Genomic DNA, 13,570 nt, shown 5'->3' with positions numbered 1-13,570 from the left:
GTTCTCTACTTCTAGGTACCTAGATATACACTTCTCTCAGTTAAGAAGTCATTTTACTGCTTTTCTCTTAATATAGTTTAGATATGTTACCATCATTTATTTCCATGAATCAATGACTGGCAACTAAGACATAGAATTTTAAAAATATATTTTCATGTATTTTCCAAGAATAATGGTTAATAATAATCCAGAAAATTTTCCTGGATAAACTGTATACATAAATTTCTAGGTGAATTATTCATTTCATACAACCAAAACTTTATGCTTAGCATTATTGCCCTGTCATCTCCAATCATCTTCTTGTGTGCTTCATTCTATTACAAGCAGATATAAGAATGGAACTTGGAACAGTAAGTTTCCCAAAGGAAAACAATTATCTAAGAATCTGATAAGAGATTTCAGATTTAATAAATATTTACAAATCTTTCATTCTTTATATTTATATATTTTGTCTTAAATTTAAACTCTATCCAGTATTACAAACTGCATTTTCTATGTGACGATTTTAAGTTTCTATATTCTAGTGAAAGTTATGAATTTTTATGAAATATTTTGTGACTCCCTAAAAAGCTTACTAGAAATGCCTCAGAAATTTACTGGCATAAGTTCAGAGTAGCACATGTTTAAGAGTGGAATGCAAATACTATAACCATAAATTTGGTTTTTCCCATAGAGGTATCATTTGACATTCAATACAAGGACCCATTGTTATTATGAGTATTTATCAATATATTAAGTTTGCTCTTCACAGAATTCATGACCAAAAACTGAGATATTGAGAGTAATTATGAACAAAAGTCACAATATGAAGAATAGAGTGGATACTCCACAATTGTGATGCAGGCCAAAATTAGATTCTTGGAAAATGATAGAGAACAATTACGAAAATTGAATGACATAGATAAAGAGTCCTAAGAAGCGACTCTTGCTGTTGAGTACACAAAGGCTGAACTGTCGATGTTTGCTCTGCACTGTCATGAAACAGGATAGTGCCAGAGTATGAGCAGGGCTCAGCCTTCTGAGTCACGGTTTTTTGGGAAAAAAGAAAAGTGTATCACCAAGCAGGAGGCTTATTTATAACAATTCATTTTATGGCATAAATAAATAAAGTCTACCATTATTTCTTCTTTTATATTGCTAATTTAATATGTCCATCTTAAGAATCTTTTTAAGTCTTGTTAAATAAAAATTATAAGAGGCCATTATTTTGAACCAAACTCCTGCTCTGAGCTCAAGAGAAAAGTCTACAAATTTCCTGAAAGAAAGAGATGACTTTTACAGTCAAGAAAAAATAGATAACCAGACTACAACTAAGACTATTAAAGCAATCAAATATTTAAAGAAAAGTTTAGATATAAAATCAGAATCACTTATGATTCTGATAAAAAATTTGGGAAGAATATGAGACCAATTCAAAATAAAATATTTTAGAAAATTGGTCTGGATCAAAAACATTCAACTGATTCTATAATGGAAACTTCAAAAGCAGACAAATGCAAGAAAATAAAATTAAACTATGGACAATCATTCCTCCAGAGTATAGATGATAAAAATATAAATTAAAAGTTTCAGCAATTCAATCCAGCTTACTTAATACTTACACATAAACCAATGCAACAGACCACACTGAAGAAAAGTACAATAGAAATTTTGTTGTTGCTGGAAAAATAATATAAAGAATATCTATGACCAAGTCATGATTATTTTTTCCATAGGTTTCATTTTAATGATATAAATTTATGTGTAGTTTCCTCATTGGAAATGATATACCAGTACTATTAATCAGTGAATTGAATGTATGTCTAAATTCATTTTTTCAACTTTATTGAGCTATAATTACAAAAGAAAAAACTATGTATATTTAAGGCATAGAACATGATATTTAGTTATACTTGGCTAATTTTTATGCTACGCAAAATTAGATTATGTCAACCAGTCCACTTCCTGTTGGGATGAAATGCAGTAACAAAGAGAAAAACGACCAATGAAATTCACATTCTCCTGAGGATGATAACAGCCATGGTAGCACTGCACACCTGTGGTCGTGCATTATATTTACCAGAGACTTCCAGAAATGAAGACTGCAATCTAAACCCCATGAGTCCATTATCATTAATTTTTCTGCATAAAGCTTCCTGGTTTTCTGCATACCTTATCACTAGCACTGCAAGGTAAATGTCTAGACAAAATATTTTTGACCCGAAGAAAAAAAATTTATGCTTATATTCAGCTACTTATGAAATTTATATTATATTTTATCTTCTTCCAAAAAAAAAGATAAACTTTATTAGAAATTTAGGCATCTCAAACCTATGTGATATACAATATCTTCCTAGAAATATTTTTCATCTTTTATTAATGTTGGCTGTTTCTATCTCTAACCCCAACAGCTCCAGACTTGCTCTCACTGGTTTTCCTGGCTTATAAGTTTACTGTTTCTGGATCTCCATTCTTTTCTCCTTCATCTATGCCTTGGTGTTCCTGGGAAACTTCATGGTGCTCCAAGTGATCTGGACAGAGCCAAGCCTGCACCAGCCCATGTTCTATTTTCTGGCCATGTTGTCCACCACTGACCTGTGCGTGGGGCTGTCCACCATGCACACAGTGCTGGGCATCCTGTGGGGCTTCATTGAAGGCATCAGCCTTGATGCCTGCATAGCTCAGTCCTATTTTATTCATGGTCTGTCTTTCATGGAGTCCTCTGTCCTCCTTTCCATGGCCTTTGACTGCTACATTGCCGTTTGCAACCCTCTATGCTATTCCTCCATCTTAACAAATGACAAAATCATGAAAATTGGAATGACAATTTTATGTAGGAGTTCTTTGCTCATTCTTTCAGGCATCATCTGGCTAAAGTTCTTAGATTATTTCCTCATTTCCTCTCTCACTCTTTCTGCCTGCACCAAGACTTGATTAGAATGGCCTGTTCAGACATTCACTTCACCAGCATCTACGCTCTGGTTCTGGTGATCTGCACACTCTCGTTGGATGTGGTGCTCATACTTACATCCTACACCATGACCTTGCACACAGTTTTAGTCATTGCATCCTGGGAGGAAAGAATCAAGTCCTTGCAGACTGGTGCATCTCACATCTGTGCTGTTTTGGTTTTCTACATCCCAATCATTGGTCTGACTATGGTACATCAGTTTGGGAAACACCTCTCACCACTGGTTGATGTCCCCATGGGCAACATCTATATCTTTCTCCCCCCCTTGATGTATCCCATTATTTATAGTATCAAGACCCAACAGATACGTGTGAGAATGCAGAGATTGCTCTATTTGAAAGGACTCTAAGTCCTGAGATTCAGTGTGAATCCATTTAAAAATCAACAAGTGGTGTTAAAAATGATGAGTCAGTAAGTAGCTGCAAATAAATTTACTAATGTGTATTTTTAACAAATTTTTACATGTTGTTAATATTTTCCTTTCCCTTTTCATGTAGTTATCATAAGTCATTGAACCAACCTATATAATATTGTGATCAATTTTATAACCAGAATATACATTTGTAATGAACTAAAAATCATATTAACAAGTATGGTGCATTTTGTCATTAAATCTATACTTTATTATTGTTAGTTGAGTGAAGGTAGTTCCATATCCATCCATTAAAAAGATAAATTCTGGTGACCAAAGCCCTTTAAATATTTGCTAAAAATAAACCATTATCTTAGTCAGTTTTTATTACTCTAAGCAACATATTTATTGTTTAACCTTGCCCCACAGTATTGGTTCATGACCACATCATACATCATAGTAATATCACACTATTGAAATAATTTAAAAAATAGTGAAACAGACAACAAAATAAATTATATTGATTCTAGATCATCCACCTACTCCCCACTCTCCTGAATTCTACAAACAGTACATAGTATAAATAAGCAGTATCTGTCAAATTATAAAGAAACAGAATTTTGTGATCTGTTTCTTTATTCAAATAATAATACAAATACTACCATTAGAAGATCATTTTAATCATTTGGATATATTTATTTTGAGTCCATAGTTTCATTTTATCTTATTAATTTTTCAGCCCCAGTAAAAATTAAGGTACCTAGATTGTTACTATGAATAAGTAATGTATATATGTTTATAAATTAATCTCTACATCCAGACTCTAAAGTACATATTACTTGGTATTATACAAATGGATTTTTAAAATTCACATAGATGAAATAATAGACCAGATATTTAGTAATTACTTCATGAAGAATTTGAATATATTTTCTATTTAGTTAGTTCAAGATCATATGACAGCTCTTTCCTACTTTACTTTTGCGTTTCTATTTTGAAGGTTTTTAATGGTTAGATAACTACCACGACTTATTCAATAAGCAAAAATCAAAAATCCACCAAAGTAAAACATGGATTACAATAAACTCTAAATATCTAGGCTCTGTATGTGTAAATAACCTCAAATATTTTTTCAACAATCATCTGCATAAATTTACTTAACATTTAAAGCATGTTTATTGAAGTATAATTACAAGCAGTAATTTTTCCTCCTTGGATGTATGTGCACAGTGCAATTAACTTTGAAAATGTATAGTATGTAATTATGTAACTCCAATTAATGCCTAGAATATTCCTATCAACCTCAACAGTGGCTTTATACCTATTTTTGATCAATTGTTTCTTATAGACTTAAATTCCCTGCAGCTACTAATTTAATTTCTTTCACACAAATTTTCCATTATGAGGCTTTGTAAAACAAATATCAGCTAATTTTTATCTTTTTTACATAGATTATTTCACTTACAGTAATGCTTTTAAATTTCATACTTATTACTGCTTGAATGCATAGTTCATGTCTCTAAAATTCCATTTATCATTCCATTGTAAATGAATGAACTCATTCATTGTGAATGAGTGAACTGTTCATTCAGATTGCTAGTCAGTCCACATTTTACTGTTTATTTTGGCTTTTGAATAAAACTATTATAAACATGTATTCAATATGATTCTAAAACATTTCCCCAAAGTTGGCAACATTGATTTTTAATGATTGTGTCTTTAGATGTAAGACTACCATACTAGTAATTATATTATTGTCTTTAAAGTAGTTTACATTTTTTCTGATGTCTATTGTAGGTCAGACACCATGGAACAGTGATGATTCTCACTATTAATCCTTAGAGAAAAATGGTAGGGTAAATCATAAACATTCAATTTTGTTGATGAGGACATTGAGGTAAAGGTGTTTTAATTTGCTACAAAATAACAATGGGGCAATTTGTCTCAGTTACCATTTAATCAAGGTATAATTGTTTTTATTTATGTCAATCTTTCTCCCCATTTTTCTGTTATTTGTTGGTATGGTGTTCATGCTATGGAGTAAGATTTTAAGTTGTATGTTGATATAAATGTGTATTTTCAAGTGAATTACCAACTCAAGAAAATTTTAATATACCATTATTTTTGATCAAATGTTACAATATACTAAATTCCTTTGTAGTAGTTTTCCCATACTATACTCTGAAGTTAAATGTAGAGATGTTTTTGTTTGTTTGCTTTTGTTGTGTTATTTAGCTCCAAAGGACCTTTCTACTTAATGGACAATTAGTGCTTTTACATTACAAAATATCTTTGCTGTGGTATAACAAACTATTTGAATGACTTTTTTTATTCATTTATTCACATGTGAATACATTGTTTGGGTTATTTCCCCCCCACCCCCACCCTCTCCCCCACCAAACCCCCTCACTTCCAGGCAGAACCTGTTCTGCCCTTATCTCTAATTTTTTTTTTTTTTTTTTTTGTACAAACAGTGTTTCTGTTATTTACTCAGGGTCAGTCTAAACAGGAGACACCTCAAATCCATTCCTCCTGTTTGGGGCAGATAAATATTTCTTTTTTTTTTTTCCTTTTTCTTTTGTTATTCATATGTGCATACAAGGCTTGGTTCATTTCTCCCCCCTGCCCCCACCCCCTCCCTTACCACCTACTCCGCCCCCTCCCTCTCCCCCCCTCAATTTTGTTGAAGAGAAAATATAAGGATAATAAGAAAGACAAAGTGTTTTTGCTAGTTGAGTTAAGGATAGCTATACAGACAGATTTCTAGAATTGCTTTCATGTACAAATGTGTTACAACTCAAGTTGATTAATCTCTACCTGATCTTTACACTGATTCCTGATCCCCTTCACATGTTGACCTCTGTCACTTTAAGGTTTCTGTATTATCTCCTCTGGAGTGGGGACATCAAACACGATCATGTTTTGGGTTTTCTACCTATCACCATACCTCCTGTATGTGCAATGGAAAGTTGATAATCTATACTAGAATATTTCATTCCTCCATGGGACTCTGTCCACTCATTCCCACACCCATACATTACCACTGGTATTAAATGGGAGCTGACATATCTATGAGGATTATTGAAAGAACTGTTTCAGCCTCTAGTCCAAGTTATGTTACTTGGCTGACCCATGTGTGAAGAGTGTCATCTGCTGTCATGATTCTACATGGGATTCTATCCCTTCTGCCTTCTCTGTTAAATTTTGCTGGATTATTATCTCTTGGGTTCATCTAGAGACTTTTCTATAACTTTGATTCTTACTGTACAAGTCCTTACACTTGGTCCATTTTCTCTTACTTTTATGACTAACTTTTGATTCCATGACCCTTATTCATGGTCATCATAGTGAAGATAACTAACTTGGTAACTTCATAAATGGATTTGCCATAATTTGTATGTTCCCTACTTTGCTGTAAAGAACTCCCAGGTCTTTCTTACCTTATAGAAGCACAGGAAACCAGAGGCCCTCTTTCATGCCTTCTCTGACTGAATATGCCATGTAGTCATTTTTATGCCATTTTTGCTCTCCCATATTATCCTCAAACATCATACAAGAACATCTCCTTAGATATTAAAGCAGGAAATGGGCTAATAGTGTCTCTCTTCTTTGAGAATCTGCATCCATATTAATGATAGGAAGACCTCTTGACTTTGGAGGACAAGCACATCATGATTGTGCAGAAATGGAATGTTATAGGAGTCAACATTATTCTAAGGCTATCTTAATCCCATTAAGAGCCATTTACCTTAAATTTTTGTTTCCAGCCTTACACTCCTCACTGTAACATACACAACTGGGAATGTATCACTAAGGTTAAGAGACCTCTAGCCTCCACCAATCTTAAAGCTAAAAATGACTTACCCAGCTTGCTGTAGCACACATATCTGATGTTCCCATTAATATAATTGATAAATCTACTGATTTATGACCTCCTTTTGCTATGACTTAAAAGTTCATGTAACTTCTTCCAAGTACAACATGTCTTTCAGAGAAACTTAAATCCATGTTCCTGTGACATGGTCACTCACATATAATCCAAAATAAACTCTCTTCTTATTTCTATTAAAACAGAGATGTTAAGATATAGCAACGTGTACTTTATATATATTCTGTTCATATACTACACATGTGTGAGTAGGTATATACTGTTTTCAGTTATCTGTATGTTTATGGTTATATGTCACAATTTTTTCAACTTCTACTTATAAAATAAAGCTAATTCATTTAAGTGAATATTTTTCCACTCTAGTTCCTTTAAACCAACTGCCAACCTAACATGACCCTGCAAATGAGCAAACTAAACTTTGTTGCTATAATTACAAATTATTGCTGTTGTAGAACATTTGTAATATTCCAGACATTATTATAGTGATTTAATACATACTTCCTCAATTTAAAAAGTGAATGTGTAGAAAAGAATAACTCCCCTAAAGTTTTATAATTAGAAGTAGTAGAGCAGAGACTTGATTATTGACAATCTGACTCTTAGCTATGAGTCTACACTGTAGCTTCATGAGTGAACTGTTTATTTTCTGGAAAATTATGTGAAAAGTATTGCATTGAGTAAAATTACTTAAAGTGCCTCAGGTGGTATGAATTCCAAAGTCATTTTAAATGGCATGACATCGAATTATATACAATATTTTATTGGAATGCCATACTACTGCTATGCAAGAAAAGGAGGTGATTCTAAGTTCTTAGTTCTGAAAATAACCTTTACTTAGACCCAAGATCCATTAACTGATCTCCCTATGGGGGAACTCCACTCTTTCTGAATCCCTGCTGAATTTCCTGTATCTAATGCTTCCTCTTGGAATAATAAATCTGTAAGATTTCCTTTGACTGAGAACTGACTGGTTCTTATTCAATAATTGGCTCTCAGAGTCTGCAGCTTTGGGGTCTTTCTATTACTGTACCAACACAATTGTTTTGAAAATAAGCAATTGGATATTACCTAGACAGCCTTATTATGTATCACTTCTTTTGCAAACAGTGGTGTTTTTCTTTATACAAGGATATATACAGTAAGTTTCTTTTAAAAATTATTGTCTGTGCATCACCTTATTTTCAGGTGTTTCTAGCCCTCAGTCTTTCTGGAGAATCACTGAAGAATCACCTTTCATTTTCTAAATTTAAAGACATCGTTATATGTTTACACTCTTCCAGATATATATTTGACAAAATATCCACTTAATTCTACATTCAGGAATAGCAATATTGATACGATTTTAGCTTTAGTCATTAGATACTGTGATACTTATGATACTGAACTTGCTAAAACTGTCACCTAGTGAAAAGAGATGTTTCCTGTAAGTTTCTTTCATCTTTTCTCCTGCATGGCACAGGGCTATAACAAAAGCTTGCCTAAGGCTCCAGAAGGCATGTGCTTTTGAAGTGAAATTTGTTCTCATTAGATGGGGATAACAATATGGCTACAATTTAAATCTCTGAACTAAGGTGTGAAGGGTTGTTCAGAGTCAATGTAGTATCTATTTCCATAACAACTTATATATAAGAATTTGAAACACAGAAACTTTCCAACATAGTGATAAGCAGAGGGAATGCTACCAGTAATTAGTATTGTAGCTTCAAATATAGACAGTTAAAGACTAGAATTGCTATCTGTGGGGCAAGAAAGAGTTTTGTTTGTGAAAGATATTGCACTAAATTTCTTCCCTTGTAATGATATAATCTCAATTCTATAGCATCATAAATTTGCCCATATAAATTGATTTTGTAAGGCTCTACTTATTTACCATATTTGAGAGCACTTTCAACAGTGCTCACATCATTTCTCCTTTCCATATTTGCTTGTATTCAAACAATGATTTCAGCTGGTTTTGGCAAATTCTTTGTTGAAAGTTTTCCAATTAAAATTTCTCAAGTAGTTGCAAGATTCCTCATGTTATTTTATTCTTTTGAAAGCATCTTTAGTTGGTTTTGTACTACAAGATCTTTCCCAAATATGCAAGTAATCAAATACATTGATGCAAATTGTATAATATTCCCTACTTATGTAATAATTAATTTGTATATTTTCTATTGAGTTCCTGATAAATTCAGCTAAGAGTTTAAAATCATATTGATCTTTTCAAAAAATGTTTTAATATACAAATCTGTAGATGCCAAGAAAATATGTATTACACTTAATAATTAAATGACAATGTTGCTGTATGCAAATATGTATTAATGTTGGTCTGAGACACATATACAAAACCCATGGCAGTGCTTAGGCTCACAATGGAGCAAATGTTTTGATGTCTTGGATAATATACTAAAATATATGCCTCATAAACAATATTTTACATACACAAGTATTTCATGGCAAGTATATCAGACCTGCTTGGTTTGTCAGTTTTATCTTCTGGTATTTGAGCAAATTGTTTAATAAATAAATGTTTTTATAATATGAACATTTTAATAATATTTAATTATCATTCAAATTTGTCTTTTGTGAGTTTAAATAATTTGCGCAAAATTTTTCTCATCTCCTTATAGAGATCCTACTACAATGGGGCCAAACCTCTCCTTCTTGAAAGGTTGCTGTATTTTGAAAAATCACCAGGCTGGAGAAGCAATATGTCTGTTTTGCTGGCCATTTATCTCTTCATCATTAGCTCCATTTCAACTCCTGATATCTACACTGAGGAGTTAACTTTTCACTGCATTTGATTATTGCCAGTATTCTAGGTGGTTAATTGTTCACAGGCAGCACTTCACTGCAAAGTTCTTCTCAGCTATATCACAGACTTACAGTTGAAAATCAGCCAAAATGACATTCATTAGTCCATTTAGACCATTTCTAATTACCAGCATCTACTTTGCATGAAGGAGCTGTGACTGTTTTACAAAACCACCAAAAGTTGTTTTGTTTTGTGCTTTTTGGTTTTGTTTATTAAATTTACTATTCTTCTGTGTTGATAAGTAAACATGTTAGTTTGTCCAGTTATCCATTTTCCATCATAATTCTCATTTTCAACTGTCCATGCTCTTTTAAAGAGTTCTTAAATGTGTGGCCAGCTCTCCCTTAGGTTATTATCATTGCCTTTATCAATAGTGTAAAATATCCTCCATTTTTATATCCACACCTTCTCTGAAGTCACCCTCTGCTCAGTCAACCCATTTACTTCCCCAAATCCATTGAGCAATTTTGTCTCTCAATCATTATTTTCCCATTCTCTTCAAATCTTTTAAATACTTGATTACATATAAGGAGCTGTACAGGTGTATCATCTCACAAATTTTTTCAAAATTTTTTTCTCTGTTGTCAGTTGGTATAAATTTAGATATGGTAAGTTTTTAGCCTTTAATATATTTTTTCATCTAAAATTTCAAAGTTAGAAAGGTAGAAGTTTAAAATTCACAGCTGTTCATAGCTGTGGGAAAGAAATAGCAAGATCAGAGGGAAAGTGATCATTTCTGAGACATAATTCTACTCCATATTTTGTATGGTGAGTTTTCTTATTTTGGAATGTTTGTAGCCATGTGAGGAAGTCCATCTAATTTAGGGTGAAGAAGAAGTTTAGTTGCTTTATATTTAATTAGCCTTTATATCCAATATTACAAAAAACATAATATCTACCTGTGAGGTCAGGGCTTATATAGAAGAACTCCTAAGTCCAATTTTGAAAGGATCAGTCAATTCTCATCTTTCATCAGGAAAATGAAACAAACAAAACTGGGTATTTTTCCATTTCTTCAAACCTCCTCATCCATTATGGAGTAACTCATGGAGATTCAACCTCTGACCATCTCTCTATTGCCTTATCTCCACCTCCATGACTTCTTTCAGTCTTCCTTTTTCACCTATATCACTGAAATTTCATTTCCTTTCTTCATCTAAATTAGACATTTCTTACTTCTGAATCACACTTGATAATTCTATCAAAAGTTTTTTTTAATTTGATATAAAAATATTTATGTTCAGTGTAGGACTGTTCCTGACAGAATGAAAGTCACATGAAAGTTCTTGGAATCTTTACTTATCTAGCAGGAACTCATTAGAGTGAAGTGTTAAGATTGAAATGTTGAAAGCATGGTATGAAAATAATATGCTTACAAAAGTGACTGGCATTGAGAAAGCATTGACTAAATATGCTACTGATAGTACTGCTGCCATACTTTCTTAACCTCATTCCAAATTTTTTATTATTTTATTAAATATAACTTGGAATTCTGTAAAACATTTAATTATGCCACAACATGTCTTTTATACTTTTCTATATCCACTCCTAAGGTTGTTAGAATTTCTGTGCTCTCATGTTCTAACAACAAATGTTTGTTTATTAGTCAACTCTTGACACCAATATCTTCTCCTTTTTATAACAATACTTAGTGCTGATATTGACCTTCTTTATTTGGGTCCCAAAGACAGACTTACTGTGTAATGAATACAACCAGTTAGAAATAATAAGTCAATTAAAGTTTAATATTCCCTCAACTGATTAAGTATTAGAGTCATATAAATTTGAATGCATATGTACATTCCATTGCTCTGTTGGTGGTTATTTGCCCATCATTAGGTATGGAAATATAGGGTTAGGAAAAGTAGACAACTAATCTAGGAAAAATGGTATTAGTCTTAGTATATTGATGTAAAAACTTCATCTGTTTTTATTACTACTTCTTCCTCTGTTAAGACTTCATAGAATATTTGAAGAATTTTATTGCTGAAGAGAGAAGAAAAAAATGTGGAAATACCAATTAGACCAAGAGAAAATCAGAAATACTTTTTAAATTCCTCATATCACAGTCCAATCCCATTAAGTGTTAATCTCCCTCTCAGAATATCCTTTCAATGCTAAGACTAATTTGGAGCTAGCACCTTATGTATAATTATCAATTCAACTCCCCATACTCCCATTGTATCTCGTGTAAACAATGTCTGTCTCCAACTCATACACACTTATTGGAATTCCTGAAGACATAATTAAAATTCAAACTTTTTGTAGTGAAAGTGATAGTAAAGTTTATTGATTGAAAATGAGTCATCTCTAAGGAAAGAGAAAAAGAACAGCCAAATTCAAAACTTCTTATATGCATGTGTCTATTTATGTATTCCATACATACAAAGAAATCCATTCCCATAGATATCAACAACATATCAGACCCTAAGAGGGGTAAAATAAAATTCTCTTTAGGAAAGAATCAAAAAACAAAATCCTCTTCTGCAGGCCAAAACTTTTAGCCAATTGTCCTGATAACTTCTCTCTAGCAATTAGTTTAGAATTTATCACTGGTTCTCTATAATCTCTGAGATTAAAGCAAAGGAAAAAATACTGTTTTTTTTTTATTGCATATCAATGAGTAAAGCCTCCAGCCAGAGATACTTGGTTTGAGTTTTAGAATTGAGGTTGAACCATGGTTAATTACTGGAATATGCTCTTTTGAAGGATTAACTTCCTTCAAGAACTCTTATTTATATTGGATACAGGAAGTGATTCACCAAAAATGAAATAGTTTTCAGGAAAATATACAGGGACAATTAGCTTTACTTACATCAAAAATGATTTTAAACCTCAGATATATACACCTTACACAAAAAGGTACTCAGAATGGATCACAGATTTAAATGTAAGAGCTAATCTATGAAAATATAGTGTATCTATAAAAATTATAAATTACACTGAAGCAAAACTAAAGAACTTTGCACCTCAAAACACATGCTCGAGAGTGTGAAAACACAACCTGTGCACTGGGAGAAAATATTTGTACATCATATATCTGCTAAGGGTCCCATCTACCTTACAACTAAATAATAAGATAAGAAATACAATACTATCAGTCATTAGGTATTAGAAAAATGTAAATCAGAATGTAAGACTCACAGCCACTAAAATAACTAGAATCAAAGGAAATAAAAAACAATTATAGATGAGTCTGTGATGAAATCTCAACCATTGTTAGTGAGAATACAAAATGTCTCAGCAGCTTTGTATAATAGTTTATCAGTTTCTCAAAATGTTGAAAATACAGAATTAACATATGGACCACTTATAGGAATCTACCTAAGAGAATTGAAAATTCATGTTTGTGATAAAGCGAGAGCACACAAGGAAGGTATGAGAATAGGTAAGACACCTAAAAAACTAGATAGCATTTGTTGCCCTCAATGCAGAGAAACTAAAGCAGATACTTTAAAGAACTGAGGCCAATAGGAGAAGGGGACCAGGAACTAGAGAAAAGGTTAGATCAAGAAGAATTAACCTAGAAGTTAACACACATGCACAGGAAATTAATGTGAGTCAACTCCCTGTGTAGCTATC

The 13,570-nt window shown here is 32.4% G+C and overlaps 1 pseudogene; it reads left to right on the top strand.

Annotated features, from left to right (window-relative positions):
- The first annotated feature begins 2,358 nt into the window (after positions 1-2,358).
- Positions 2,359-3,299, top strand: LOC109680224 (olfactory receptor 51V1-like; annotated as a pseudogene).
- Positions 3,300-13,570: the final 10,271 nt, after the last annotated feature.

This window comes from Castor canadensis, chromosome 1 (genome assembly GCF_047511655.1).
Source record: "Castor canadensis chromosome 1, mCasCan1.hap1v2, whole genome shotgun sequence".
In the NCBI taxonomy this organism is placed as follows: domain Eukaryota; kingdom Metazoa; phylum Chordata; class Mammalia; order Rodentia; family Castoridae; genus Castor; species Castor canadensis.
The sequence above is the reverse complement of the archived record's forward strand: the minus strand, read 5'-3'. Positions and strand labels throughout refer to the sequence as shown.